Raw genomic sequence first — 15,901 nt, 5'->3', positions numbered from 1 at the left:
CTCTATTCCAACAACAGAGGAGCAGACCTGGCCCCTGTCAGGGCTGTGACAACCACAGAACAAAAAGGAGGCCCTGCTCAACAACCAGGTTAGGCTCTGATCACCACAGCACCAACCCCACCCCTGGTGAAAAAGATAACAGTCAACACACAGAGAAGAAATATGTGACAATCATCCATACTAAAAATAGCCCTCACAACAAAATTATTAGACATGCACAGAATTATTAGTCTACACAGGAACACCCCCACTTAAAAAATGGCTCTTCAAGTAATACGAGAAAAAAATTATCAAACCAGAAAAAGAAAAAAGAGGAATAAGAAGAAATATCAAATCTACTGGAAAACAAAGTTTAAAATGGTAATAAACACACATTTATCCATAATTATCATAAATGTCAATGGACTAAATGCTCCAATCAAAAGACATAGAGTGGTAGATTGAATAATAAAACAAGAGCCTACAATATGTTGCTACAAGGGGCCCACTTTAGGGTGAAGGACACACATAGATTGGAAGTGAGAAAATGGAAAAATATATTTCATGCAAATGGAAATGCTAAGAAAGTGGGAGTAGCAATACTTATATCAGACAAAACAGGCTTTAAAACAAAGGCCATAAAGAAAGGTAAAAATGACACTATATAATGATTAAAGGAGCAATACAAGAAGAGGATATTATACTTGTTAACATATATGCACCCAATATAGGACCACCTAAATATATAAAACAAATACTAACAGGCATAAAGAGAGAAATTGATGGGAACACAATAATAGTAGGACATTTTAACACCTCATTAACATCATTGGACACAGCTTACAGACAAAAATCAATAAGGCAATGGAGACACAATAGAACAGTTGGACTTGGTTGGTATTTTAAGGACATTATATCCCCCCAAAACAGAATATACATTCTCTTCAAATGTACATGGAACATTCTCTAGGATAGACCACATACTCAGGCACAAAAGAAGCCTCAACAAATTTAAGAAGATAGAAATTACTTCAAACATCTTTTTTTGACCACAATGGCATAAAACTAGAAATCAACCACAGAAAATCAAACAAGAAAAAAATGACTGCATGGAGACTAAAAAATATGCTACTAAAAAAACAATTGGTCAACAATGAAATAAAAAAAGAAATCAAAAAATACCTTGAGACACATGACAATGAAAACACAACCACATAATACCTATGGCATACAGCAAAAGTAATCCTAAGAGGGAAGTTCATAGTGATACAGGCCTTCCTCAAAAAAACCAAGAACAATCTCAAATAAACAACCTAAACTACCATCTAAAAGAATTAGGAAAAGAAGAACAAACAAAACCTAAAGTCAGCAGAAGGAAGGGAATAATAAAGATCAGGAAGGAAATAAATAAAATAGAGATTTAAAAAGTCTATAGAAAAATCAATCAAACCAAGAGCTAGTTTTTTGAAAGAGTAAACAAAATTGGCAAACCTCTGGCCAGGTTTACCAAGAAGAAAAGAGAGAGGACAGAAATAAATAAAATAAGAAAGGAAAATGGAGAAATCACAAACAACAACACAAAAATACAAAAAAACATAAGAGAATATTATGAACAACTATATGGAAATAAATTGGACAGCCTAGAAGAAACAGAGAAATGTCTAGAAACATATAGTCTACCAAAACTGAATCAAAAAGAAATAAATAATTTAATTAGGCCAATCACTAGAAATAAAATGGAACCAGCAATTAAAAAAAAAAAAAAAATCCCTGCAAACAAAAGTCCAGGACCAGAAGATTTCACTGAGGAATTCTACCAAACATACAAAGAAGAACTTTTACTGATCCTTCTCAAACTCTTCCAGAAGACTGAAGAGAAGGAAATGCTCCCAAACTCATTCTATGAAGCCACCATCACCCTGATGCCAAAGCAAGACAAAGACACTACCAAAAAATAAAACTATAGGCCAATATCATTGATGAACACAGATGCAAAAATTCTCAACAAAATATTAGCAAACAGACTGCAACAACACATAAAAAAGATCATGCATGATGATCAAGTTGGGTTCATCCCAGGGACAGAAGAATGGTTCAACATTGGCAAATCAATCAATGTGATACACCATATTAACAAAAGATAGGACAAAAACCACATGGTCATCTCAAAAGATGCAGGTAAAGCATTTGATAAAATTCAACACCTATTTGTGATTTAAAAAATCTTACCAAAGAGGGTGTAGAGGGAACATATCTCAACATAATAAAAACTATTTATGACAAACCCACAACCAGCATAATACTCAATGGTGAAAAGTTGAAAGCCTTTCTACTAAAATCTGGAATAAGACAAGGATGCCTACTCTCACCACTTCTATTCAGCATAGTATTAGAAATCCTAGCCATATCAATCAGAAAAAAAAAAGAAGTAAAAGGGATCCAAATTGGAAGGAAAGAGGTAAAATTGTCACTATATGAAGATGGCATGATACTACATATAGAAAATCCTGAAGACTCCACACAAAAACTACTAAAGCTAATAAAAGAACTCTGCAAGGTAGCAGGATACAAGATTAATGTACAGAAATCAGTTGCACTTCTTTACACTAACAATGAATCAACAGAAAAGAAAGTAAAGAAACAATCCCTTTTAAAACTGCACACAAAGCAATAAAATACTTACAAATAAATCTGACCAAGGAGGTGAAAGACTTATACATGGAGAACTACAAAACATTGATTAAGGAAATTAAAGATGACTTAAAGAAATGGAAAGATATCTCATGCTTTTGGATTGGAAGAATCAATATTGTTAACATGGCCATAGTACCCAAAGGAAATCTACAGATTTAATGTGATCTTTATAAAATTACCCAGGACGTTTTTAACAGAATTAGAACAAATAATCCTAAAATTACATAGAATAACGAAAGACCCAGAATTGCCAAAGCAATACTGAAGGAAAAGAATGAAGCTGGAGGAATAACCCTCCCAGACTTCAGACAATACTACAGAGCTATAGTAATCAAAACAGCATGGTATTGGCCCCAAAACAGACATATGGATCAATGGGACAGAATAGAGAGTCCAGAAATATCCTACAGACTTACAGTTAATCTTTGACAAAGGAAGCAATAATACAGAATGGAGAAAAGATAGTCTCTTCATCAAATAGTGTTGGGAAAATTGGACAGCTGTATGTAAATCAATGATGTTAGAATACTCCCTCACACCATACACAAAAATAAACTCAAAATGACTTAAAGACTTATACATAAGACAAGACAATATAAACTTCTTGGAAGAAAACATAGGCAAAACGTTTTCTGACATAAATCTTAGCAATGTTCTCCTAGGGCAGTCTACCCAGGCAATAGAAATAAAAGCAAAACTAAACAAATGGAACCTAATTAAACTTATAAGCTTTTGCACAGCAAAGGAAACCATAAGCAAAACAAAAGACAATCTACAAAATGGGAGAAAATATTGTAAAAGATGATACTGACATTTTCCAGAATATATAAACAGCTCATACAACTCAATAACAACAACAACAAAAAATCCAAAAATGGGCAGAAGACCTAAACAAGCAATTCTCCAATGAACACATACAAATGGCCAATAGGCACAGGAAAAAATGCTCAATATCACTAATTATTAGAGAAGTGAAAATCAAAACTACAATGAGGTATCACCTCACACCAGTAAGAATGGCTATCATTAAAAAGTACACAAAGGAGAAATGCTGGATAGGGGGTGGAGAAAAGGGAACCCTCCTACACTGTTAGAGGAATGTAGTTTGGAAAACAGTATGGAGATTCCTCAAAAGACTAAAAATAGATTTACCCTATGATCCAGTAAGCCCACTCCTGGGTATATATCTGCAGAGAACTCAAATTCAAAAAGATACATGCACTCCAATGTTCACAGCAGCACTATATACAATAGCTGAGACATGGAAACAACCTAAATGTCCATCAACAGATGACTGGATAAAGAAGCTGTGGTATATTTATACAATGGAATACTACTCAGCCATAAAAAAGAATAAAATAATGCCATTTGCAGTAGCGTGGATGAACCTGGAGTTCATTATTCTAAGTGAAGTAAGTCAAAAACAGAAAGAAAAATACCATATGATATCACTCATATGTGGAAACTAAAAAAAGAGGAAGACACTAATGTATCTACAAAACAGAAACAGACTGACAGACATAGAAAACAAACTTACAGTTACTGGGAGTAAAGGGGGTGGGAAGGGATAAATTGGGAGTTTGAGATTTGCAGATACTAACTACTATATATAAAATAGGTAACAATAAGTTTATATTGTATAGCACAGGGACCTATATTCAACATCTTATAGTAGCCTATAATGAAAAAGAGTATGAAAATGAATATATGTATGTATATATACGACTGAAACATTATGCTGTACACCAGATATTGACACATTGTAAACTTCAATTTAAAAAATAGAATATAGAATAAGCTTATAACAGGTAAAGTGATTGAATTTATAATATTAATAACAGTAACAATAACAACAACAACAACAACAATAACAATAAAATTTTTCCACAAAGGAAAGCCCAGGTCCAAATGGCTTCATTCATAAACTTTACTGAATTGATAAATTTTATTGAATATTAAGGAATAATTAACACCTGCATTTCAAAAATACTTCCAAAAATTAGAAGAGGAGAGGCCAATTCTCAACTCATTCTATGAGACCAGTATTACACTGATACCAAAACCAGTCAAAGGTATCACAAGAATAATTGAAATAACTATAGAATATGCCTTAGGTAAATATACACAAAAATCCTCAACAAAATCCAACAACATGTAACAAGTTTTATACACTATGACCATGTGCAATTTATCCCAGAAACACATCATTGGTTTAACACATGTAAATCTATCAATGTAATACAACATATTAATAGAATAAAGGACAAAAGCCACATGATCACCTTTACAAATACAGGAAAACAAAATAATTTGATGGAATCAAAAATACTTTCATGATAAAAACACTCAATCAAATAGGAATGCAAGATAATGTCCTCAATTTGATTAAAAAAAAACACTATCTACAAAAAGTCCACAACCAACACTATATTTAATGGTGAAAGGTTAGAAACAATACAAAAATGTTTACTTTTGCCACTTTTATTCAACATTGTAGTGGAGGTTCTAGCTAGAACAATTAGGCAAGAAATAGAAATAAAAAATCCTAAGGAATACACACAAACACATACACACACACACACACAAACTTAATAAACAAAAATGCTATTAGGATGAAAAACAAGTTGAACAAGGCCAAAGGATAAAACATCAATTTAAAAAAATCAATTCTTAAATGAATTTTAAAAACAAATCACCTATACTTTCATTTTAAAAAGAAATTAAAAACCTAAATGTAAGCGTTAAACTATAAAACTCTTATAAAAAAATAGAAGTAAGTTTTCATGACCTTGCATTAGGCAGTGGTTTCTTAATGTAACATCATAATACAAACAACAAAGGAAAAAATAGGTTAAATAATTTTAATCAAAAATTTTAAATTTTGTGCTTGAAAGAATGCTATGATGAAAATGAAAAGACAATCAACAGAATAGGGGAAATATTTGCACAGTATATATCTGATAACAGACCAGTATTTAGAATATATTAAGAACACAAAACTCAATTATAGGAAAAATAACCCAGTTAAAAATGAGCAGAAAATATGAATAGATCTTTCTTCAAAGAAGATACACAAATGTCCAATAACCATATAAAAAGATGTTCAACATCATTAGGAACCAAAGAAATGCAAATCAAAACCAAAGTAAGACACAACTTCATAATATTAGCATATCTATAATCAGAAAGATAGACAATAACGTGAGTTGGATAGGATGTGAAAAAATTGGAACCACTATACACTGCTGTTTAAAATGTAAAAATGTGCATCTACTGTGGAAAATAATTTAGCAGTTTTCAGAAAGTTAACTATGGAATTACCATATGACCTAGGAATTCCACCACCAGTTATGTACCCAAGGGAAATGAAAACATATGCCCATGCAAAAATGTGTACATGAATGTTCACAGCAGGATTACTTATAATAGCTAAAAGATGGAAACAACCCAAATGTCCAGCAACAGATGAATGAATAAACAAAATGTGTTACAGTCATACAATGAAATATTATTTGGTTACTAAAAGGAACAACTGAAATCTCAGAAGCTGAAAGGACCAAAGAGAGGATTTGTTATGCCAAATCCAGTTCTACTAATGAAGATCATTGAGATGAAAATAAATCTTTGAGGGAAAAAGTAACCCTAACATTTTTAGGGCTTTGTGATAACCAAAGAAGTGAGCAGATTTAACAAATTATGTATGATCCTATGATCAGAGATTCTAAGGGGACATAAGGCTCAGTGTGTCACAAGACACCTGAAATAAAATCAAAGAACAATCAAGAAAGAACAAGACATACAGAAATGTATTAATTGCCTGAATAATATGCTGTGACATACTCAATTTTAAAGAATCAAAAAGAAAAGGATAAAGAAGCAAACAAGAAAAATTCCTTATATGTGTGGAGCATTTTATAGCTGGTACAGTTACCCACTAGTTGATTCATTAATTGATGTATTCATTCAGCAAATATTGGTTTATAAGAAGAAATGGGGCAGAGTTACAAAAATGAATCAAATTTGTCTCAAGGAACTCAAAGCCTAGGCTGGGAGTTGCAGTTTGGAGAGGGATGACAGACATTAAAAGAAACAATTGTAACGCAATGAAATAATGTTGTCATTTATAAGTTTTACCTATATAAGTAATCAAAATATGTACCAAGTAATAAGAGCACAGAGGAAAAGTAATAACTGCTCCTTGAAGGAAGCTAAGGGATGAGACATATGCAAATGATCAGGAAAGTTTAAAAGAGTTGGCACTTTTTTTGAATGATAATTAGGAAACAATGAGACTAACAAGAGGATCAGTTCAGCAAAACATTTGCAAACCATTTCACGGAGAGGATACTGCATGTTCTGCAACACAAGATTTACAAAGCATAGCACATCTATTGTCCCATTTGATCATTATAAGCTTGAGAAATAAGTAAGGCAATTATGCTGATCAATATATTACAGCAAAGCAAACCAAGGCTCAGGTTAGGGGAGAAAGCAATGTCTTTACAAATGGTAAAATCAAGTCTCAGCCTACATCCTTTTCCTATTTTTTCAATAGGAAAAAAGAAATAAAGTTATATGGACCTAAAAGAGCGGAGTCAAGAAGGTGAAGATGAGAGTAAATTTAGGCTAAGAATAATGAATTTTTGGTTCTTTGTGTGGTGTGTGTGTGTGTGTGTGTGTGTGTGTGTGTGTGTGTGTGTGTGTGTGTGTGTGTGTGTGTGTGTGTGTGTGTGTGTGTATAATGAGATAAAGAAACTGGATAGACCCTCCACCTGGATCAGATTAGAAAGAACTGCACCACTTCTGTCTTATCCATCAAGGATACTGACTTTCCAACAGAAACAAGTAGAATAAACCTCTTTAAGAGAAAATTGAAGTCCATAATAAATGAGAAGAAACCACCAAGTTGCACTAAAGAAATTTAAATCTCCTGGTCGAGGAAAGTTATATCTGAGGGTCCTGAGTGATCCTGTAACTTACATATAATCAAAAAATTATTGCTGTTAATTTTGAGAAATCATGGAGACCTGGATAGATATATGTTGGCAGGCAGGAGACAGGCAACTATCCTAACTTTCAGGATGCTCAAGAAGGCATATGTCAAATATGACAAACTATGAGCTTGATGTTTATTCTTGGCAAGACTCTAAGACTGATTATTGAATGAACAGTTTGTGGGCACTTAGAAAAGTAAGCTGTAATTACTCAGAGCCAACATGGATTCACCAAGAACAGGTCATGCCAAATCTACACAAGCTAATTTCCTTTTTACAAACATTTTCTGATTATAAAAATATGTTTATTTCAGAAAACATTAAACTATAAATAAGAACAATAAAATAACTCACAATTTGCCTTTACCCCCAACTAGAAATAACCACTTATTAGTATTTTGGTCCACATAATACTTTATAAGAATTGTATATTTTTACATAGTTGATATATTATAAATTTACAATTCAGTATCCTGCTTTTTTATTTAGCTTTATTTCCATCAGTGTTCATCTAACAAATATGTATTTAATTCTTATTATGTGCCAGATAATATGCCTACTCTGAGCACAAAATGTTTAATTATTAGCTATTTATCCATTTATTAAATCTATCCAAAATCATAAGTTAATAATTAAATGATATTCTATTATGTATGTGTGTTATTATTCACTCAATACTTCCCTTACTGACTTTAAATTACTTTCTTTTTTGCTATTTTAAGCAATAGTATAATAAAAATATGCTGGTAATAAGGCCTTTTGTGTGTTTTAAACATATCCTTGAGATAATTTCAAAGTATGATTATAGGGTCAAGAGATCTTCTAAGATGAAGTATAAGACAAGGATGCCCACTCCTGCCACTTCTATTTGGTATAGTTCTAGAAGTACTAGCCAGAGCAATTAGCTAAGAAAAAGATATAGAAGACATCCAAATCGTAAAAAAGGAGGTAAAATTTTCTCTCTGCAGATAACATGATCCTATATGTAGAAAACCCTAAAGACTCCACCAAAAAACTGTTATAACTAAAAAATGAATTCAGTAAAGTTGCAGAATACAAAATTAACATCCAAAAATCAGTTGCATTTTTTATACACCAAAAATGAACTATCCAAAAAGAAAATTAAGAAAAGAATCCAATTTTCAATAGTACTGAAAAGAACAAAATACTTAGGAATAAACTTAACCAGGGAGGTGAAAGATCTGTACACTGAAAATTACCAAACATTTCTTTTAAAAAACTGAGACAGAAAAAAATAGAAACATTCTGTGTTCATGGAAAAATAATATTGTTAAAATGTCCATACTACACAAAGCAATCTACAGATTCGATGTTATCCCCATCAAAATCCCAATGGCACTTTTATTTTTTAGAAATAGAAAAAAAAATAATACTAAAATTCTTATCGAACTAGAATAGCTAAAGTGATCTTCAGAAAAAAAGAACAAAGTTGGCAGCATCATGCTTCCAGATTTCAAAATGTATTAAAGCTATAGTAATTAAAATAGTATGGCACTGGCATAAAGACAGACATATAGAACAGTGGAAGAAAATAGAGAGATAAGAAATATATATATATATATATATATAGTCAACCAATATATATATATATAGTCAACCAATCTTTGACAAGAATGTCAAGAATACACAACAGGCAAAGGATAGTCTCTTTAACAAATGGTACTGGGATATCCACGTGCAAAGAAAAAAAGAAAGAAATTAGACTCTTACCTTACACCATACACAAAATCAACTCAAAATGGACTAAAGACTTAAGATCTAAAACTCTAAAACTCTTAATTAAAAACATAAGGGAAACACTGCTTGACATTGGCCTTGGCAATGATTTCTAGGATCTAACAACAAAAGTACAGGCAACAGAAGCAAAAATAGACAAGTGGAACTACAACTCAGAGATATTGCAGGTTCAGTTCCAGACAACTGCAATAAAGTAAATACTGCAAAAAGCAAGTCACACAAACTTTTGGTTTCTCAATGCACATAAAAATTATGTTTATGATATACCGTAGTCTGTTAAGTGTGAAATAGCATTATGTCTAAAAAAAAATACATACCTTCATTAAAAAAAGCTTTATTGCTAAAAAGTGCTAACCATCATCTGAGCCTTCAGCGAGTCATAGTATTAACATCAAAGATCACTGGTCACAGATCACCATAACAAATATAACAATAATGGACAAGTTTGAAATATTACAAGAATCCCAAAATGTGACACAGAGACATAATGTGAGAAAATGCTATTGGAAAATGGTGCTAATAGACTTTCTTGACGCAGGATTGCCACAAACCTTCAATTTATAAAAAACACAATATCTGCAAAGTGCAATAAAGCAAAGCACAATAAAATGAGGTATGCCTGTACATCAAACAAAAAAGCTTCTGCAAAGCAAAGTTAAATAATGTGGTTCAAAGTAATGCAATGTGAGCTGAATAATATTATTAGGTAAATAATTGGTTCTCTACCTTGGGTACTCAAAATCATGTATGGAATTTTAAAGAGACACACTTTGGTCCCATTATTCATAGATACTTATTCAGTAAATTCAGTTTAGAGCCTAGGTATTTGTGTGTTTTAAAATGTCATGTGTCATCTAATTACCAGGGTTGAATACCTCTGTCAGAGAATCATGAACATACTCATAGATACTCTTAATAATTGATATCAACCTGGAGGAAATCTCTTCTGGGGATAGTGGAGGGATTTTACCTTGATCCTATCCCATTTAACATTTTCTTCAGTGATTTGGATGAGATCCTACAGTGATATATTTATCCAATTGTCAGATAATCAAAATGGAAGAGGTGTTGATAATGAATTTTTAGTAAGAACTTATTTATGCAAGGCATTGTTGATTTATGTAATTTATCAATTATCTCACTTAATCCTCACGATCTCTTTTTACAGATAAGGCAATTGCATCTCAGAAAAATTAAGTTATTTGCCCATGGCACCCATTAATAGAGGCATAGGCAAATCCAGACACCAAAGGAATAAGTTTTACATACCCCAAACAGAGGTTAAAGGCAAGATTAAAAACCACTTCAACAGATTAGAAGATGCAAATTATATGAATGAAAAGAAATTCAAAAGATATATCAAGCAATCTTAGGTTCATAAAATTATCTGCACAAAACTTAAAGGGAAAAAGTGAAAATCCAATACTAGAAAAGTAAGTATGTTTATATGTTGCTGATGGTATCATCAATTAATAATGTCTCTTTGGTAGGCAATTTGGTCCAGTATATTACTCAAAAACTGAAATATTCATGTATAAATATTTTAACATTTAGCAAAATTCCATCTTTTATTAAAAAAAAACTTGTATATGTGTATGTATATGTGTATATATGTGTCTGTGTTGGTGTGTATGTGTCTCAAAAAGGATGTATACTAAATGGTTAGTGATTTCCTATGTGTTGTGAGTCTGGAGGTAAGGAAAGGAGAATTTTTTTTAAATTAATATACAAGAAAAAAGAAAGGAGGATGAATTACAGGTGATTTTTACCTTTGTGTGTTTTGTATCTTTCAATTTCCTAAATATTTTAAAATGTTTGTACTGCATGACCCAGTAATCCAATCCCTCAGAACGTATCTTAGTGAAATAATTCAAAAGAAGGAAAATCTATATTACAAAGATACCCATAATGATGCTATTTTTTAAAAAGCAAAACTCTATGAACAACTTAAAAGTCTAATAACGTGATAGTGGGATAAATTAGGGCACACCAACATGATAGACTACTTTTTATAAATTAAAAATGCACCACAATGTAGAATCATAAAAATTATTCACAAAATAACATCTACTAATAACATAAAAATAAATTTCACATATGTAACCTGATTAAGACTACATACAGTACAAACATTCTTGAATGAAACTTACAAGGGAAAAATTATAGTATAGTAAGTGTATGTCTTCTTGAGTCTACTGTCCTAGGTTTCAGACTCACAGTTGCCAGTTGTGTAACCTTCAACAGTCAGTTAACTTCTTTGTGATTAGCTTATTAATCTATAAAATGAGAATGATACTTCTCAAATGAGACAGATTTAAGAACTTAATGAAAATGTACATATAAAGGATTTAGAACAATATTTAGCACTTAACAATACTCGTAGTGTGCCTATTGTCGGCTAGGCATTTTCTGTGAATTTTATATATATTAACATGATTATGCCTTAAAACAACCCTATGAGGTAGATACATTTTTATCTTCATTTTATAGATAAGGAAACTGAGGAACAGAGACATTAAGCAACTTGCTGAAGTCACATAACCCAGTAAGTAGCACAGGGAGAAATCAAATCCAGACAAGTCTGACTCAAGAATCTAAACTCTTAACCATTATGCTATATTATGAGATATATACAAATGCATGCTTGAAAACTATGAGATTATTTTTAACATAGCAAAATTAAAACAAGAGAGATTTAATTGGTCTTTCAATATTGTTTAAATAATTTAAAATTTTTTTTAAAAACCTTAAAAAACAAAGATAAAAAGCTTGAAATTAAAAAGCAAAACTAGATATAGAACTGGAAAATATAGTTTAATCCTAGATAAAGTTAAAACCAAAAATTGTCTCAGTTCTTTAAAAAATAATCTGCAATCCTTTTCTGTACCACATTTTTTGGGTTATGAGTTTTATCTGTATGTTGTCCAAACTGAAGAAGCATCCCTTCTTGTCCTCAGTTTTCCTTACTCACACTTCAAAGGCATTCCAAAAGTTGACAAACAGATCTTGTCTCATTTTTCCACTTTATTTAAATTTGTATGTCCCTTCTCAGGCTTTGCCACTTTAGGAGCGTATTTTATAAACATTTTGTGAAAATTTACTCGTGTCTTCTTGCAGCATTTGATTTTAGATGCTCAATTTACCAAACAAAACCCTTCACTCTATCTTCTTACACAACTGGTTATACAACTTTCAAATTGAACTTACTAAGAGAGACATGTTTAATCAGTTGTTTCAACACTCTGTCGTAATGTTCTAAGGCTCACTACATACTTATGTCATTCATTCTGAAATACTTTTAGCTTTAACTCTTACTTGTAGATCCCCATCTCATTGGATTCTAGCTTGTAGAAACCATGAGATCACTTAACTATTAAAAATCACATTCCTCACTTATTGAGATGATCATATGGCTTTTATTCTTCAGTTTGTTAATGTGGTGTATCACATTGATTGATTTGTGAATATTAAAAAATCCTTGCATCCCTGGGATAAATCTCACTTGATCGCAGTATGTGATCTTTTAATGTATTGTTGGAGTCAGTTTGCTAGTATTTTGTTGAGGATTTTTGCATCTATGCTTATCAGTGACAGTGGCCTGTAATTTTCTTTTTTGTGATATCCTTGTCTGGTTTTGGTATTACTGTGATGCTGGCTTCATACAATGAATTTGGAAGTGATCCTTTCTTGGCAATTTTTTGGAATCATTTCAAAAGGATAGATGTTAATTCTCCTCTAAATGTTTGGTAGAATTTACCTGTGAAGCCTTCTGGTCCTGGACTTCTATTTGTTGAGAGATCTTTAGTTACTGATTCAATTTCATTACTGGTAATTGGTTTGTTCTTATTTTCTTTTTCTTTCTGGTTTAGCCTTGGGAGATTGTACCTTTCTAAAAATTTGTCCATTTCTTCTAGGTTGTCCACTTTGTTGGCATATAGTTATTCATAGTAATGTCATGATCCTTTGTATTTCTGTGGTGTTGGTTGTAACTTCTCTTTCATTTCTGATTTTACTGATTTAGGCCCTCTCCCTTTTTTCACAATGAGTCCTGACTGAAGGTTTATCAGTTTTGTTTATTTTTTCAAAGAAGCAGCTTTTAGTTTCATTGATCTTTTCTATTGTTTGAAGAAGACACAAACAGAAGGAAAGATATACCATGTTCTTGGGTTGGAAGAATTAATATTATTAAAATGACCATACTACCCAAGACAATCTACAGATTCAGTGCAATCTTTATCAAACACCAATGACATTTTTCACAGAACTAGAAAAAATAATTTTCAAATTTGTATGGAAACACAAAAGATCTGAAATAGTCAAAACACTCCTGAGAAACAAGAACAGAGCTGGAGGGATCAGGCTTCCTGACTTTAGACTATAATACAAAGCTGCAGTTATCAACACAGTATGAGACTGGCACAAAAACAGACACATAGATCAATGAAACAGAATAGAGAGCCAAAAATAAACACATGCACTTATGGTCTATTAATCTATGACAAAGAAGGGGAGAAAAGACAGTCTCTTCCAATAAATAGTGCTGGAAAAACTGGACAGCTACATGTAAAAGAATTAAATTAGAACATTCTCTAATACCATATATAAAAATAAAGTCAAAATGGATTAGTTACCTAAAGGTAAGACCAGATACTGTAAAACTCCTAGAGGAAAACATATGCAGAACACTCTTCTCTTTGACATAAATAGCAGCAATATTTTAAAACTCAATCTCCTAAAGCAAAGAAAATGGGAGAAAATATTTGCAAATGATATGACTAATAAGAGGCTAATATACAACATATATAATCAGCTCATACAAATCAACATCAAAAAAACAAACAACCCAATTTAAACATGGGCAGGAGAAGTGAATAGACATTTTTTCAAAGAGGAAATGTAGGTGGCCAACAGGCAATTAAAAGATGCTCAATGTTGCTAATTATCAGGGAAATGCAAATCAAAATCACAGGATATCACTTCACACCTGTCAGAATGGCTATCACCAAAAAAAAACAAACAAAAAAAAAACAACAAAAAAAAAAACGCCCACAAATAACAAGTGTTGGCAAGGATCTGAGGAAAAGGAACCTTTGTACACTGTTGGTGGGAATGTAAATTGGTACAGCCACTGTGGAAAACAATATGGAGGTTTCTCAAAAAACTAAAAATAGAACTATCACATGACTCAGTAATTCTACTCCTGTGTATATATCCAAAAAAACCCAAAAACACTAATTCGAAAAGCTACAGGCACTTCAATGTTCATAGCAGCATTATTTACAGTTTCTAAGATATGGATGCAATGTAAGTGAATCCACCAAATGAATGGGTAAAGAATATGTAAGATATATATACACACACACATACAAAATGGAATACTACTCAGCCATAAAAAGAATGAAATTTTGCCATTTTTAGCATCATTAACAGACTTGGAGGGCATTATGCTAAGTGAAATAAGTCAGATAGAAAAAGACAAATACTCTATGAAATCACTTATATTTGAAATAAAAAAAAATACAACAAACTAGTGAGTATAACTAAAAAGAAGCAGATTCACAGATACAGAGAACAAACTAGTGGTTACCAGTAGGGAGAAGAAAGGGGAGAGGGGTGATATATGGCTAGGGGATTAAGAGATATCAACTGTTATGTATAAAATAAGCTACAAGGATATATTGTACAACATGGGGAATACCACCAATATTTTATAACAATAAATGGAGTATGACCTCTAAAAATTGTGAATCACTATATTGTAAACTTACAACTTACATAATGTTTTAAATCAAATATGCTTCAATTTAAAAAAAAAAAAAGAAAGAAAAAGTAAAACCATTCCTCAAAGTTGATAGATGATATCAACTCTTCTGATTAAGAAGGGAAAAAAAGTCATCACAAAATCCAGTGCCAAGCAATACTACTGCTCTTCACACCTATGTACCAATGTTTAATTGCTTCCTCTTTCCCTCTAGATTGAAAACCTGTGGCAGGTGATTTCTTTTCTTTTCTTTTTTTTCCTTTTCTCTAATTTTTTTAAGTATATGTATCAATTTGTCGACATATCTGCTACTTGCTTACTTGCCCTTCAGTTCTGCTGTACCTGCACTGTAACATACATCTACCATCCTAGCTCTACCCTTCTATATTTGACCCTACCTTCTTCCACAAAACTCTAATGACTTTTGGAGGCATGTATATCGACATTATGGAGGTTAGTGAGAATCTAGTGGCCCTTCTGTCAGGTCTCAATTCTGGTTTTCCTTCCTCAGTGAAGCTTTTCCTCCCCTCTCTGTCAAGTCAGATCCCACTATCACATGCCCTCAGGGCACCTTACACCTCTTCTTGACAGCATTTTCATTTTTCTGAATTATAGCACTTTTGTGACTATCTGATTAATGTCCAGCTCCCCAACTAAATTGAAAATCCTAAGATGGAAGGTCTATGTGTTTTTGTTTGCCACTGAATACCAGCAA

This window comes from Camelus dromedarius, chromosome X (assembly GCF_036321535.1).
Source record: "Camelus dromedarius isolate mCamDro1 chromosome X, mCamDro1.pat, whole genome shotgun sequence".
NCBI lineage: Eukaryota > Metazoa > Chordata > Mammalia > Artiodactyla > Camelidae > Camelus > Camelus dromedarius.
The sequence above is the reverse complement of the archived record's forward strand: the minus strand, read 5'-3'. Positions refer to the sequence as shown.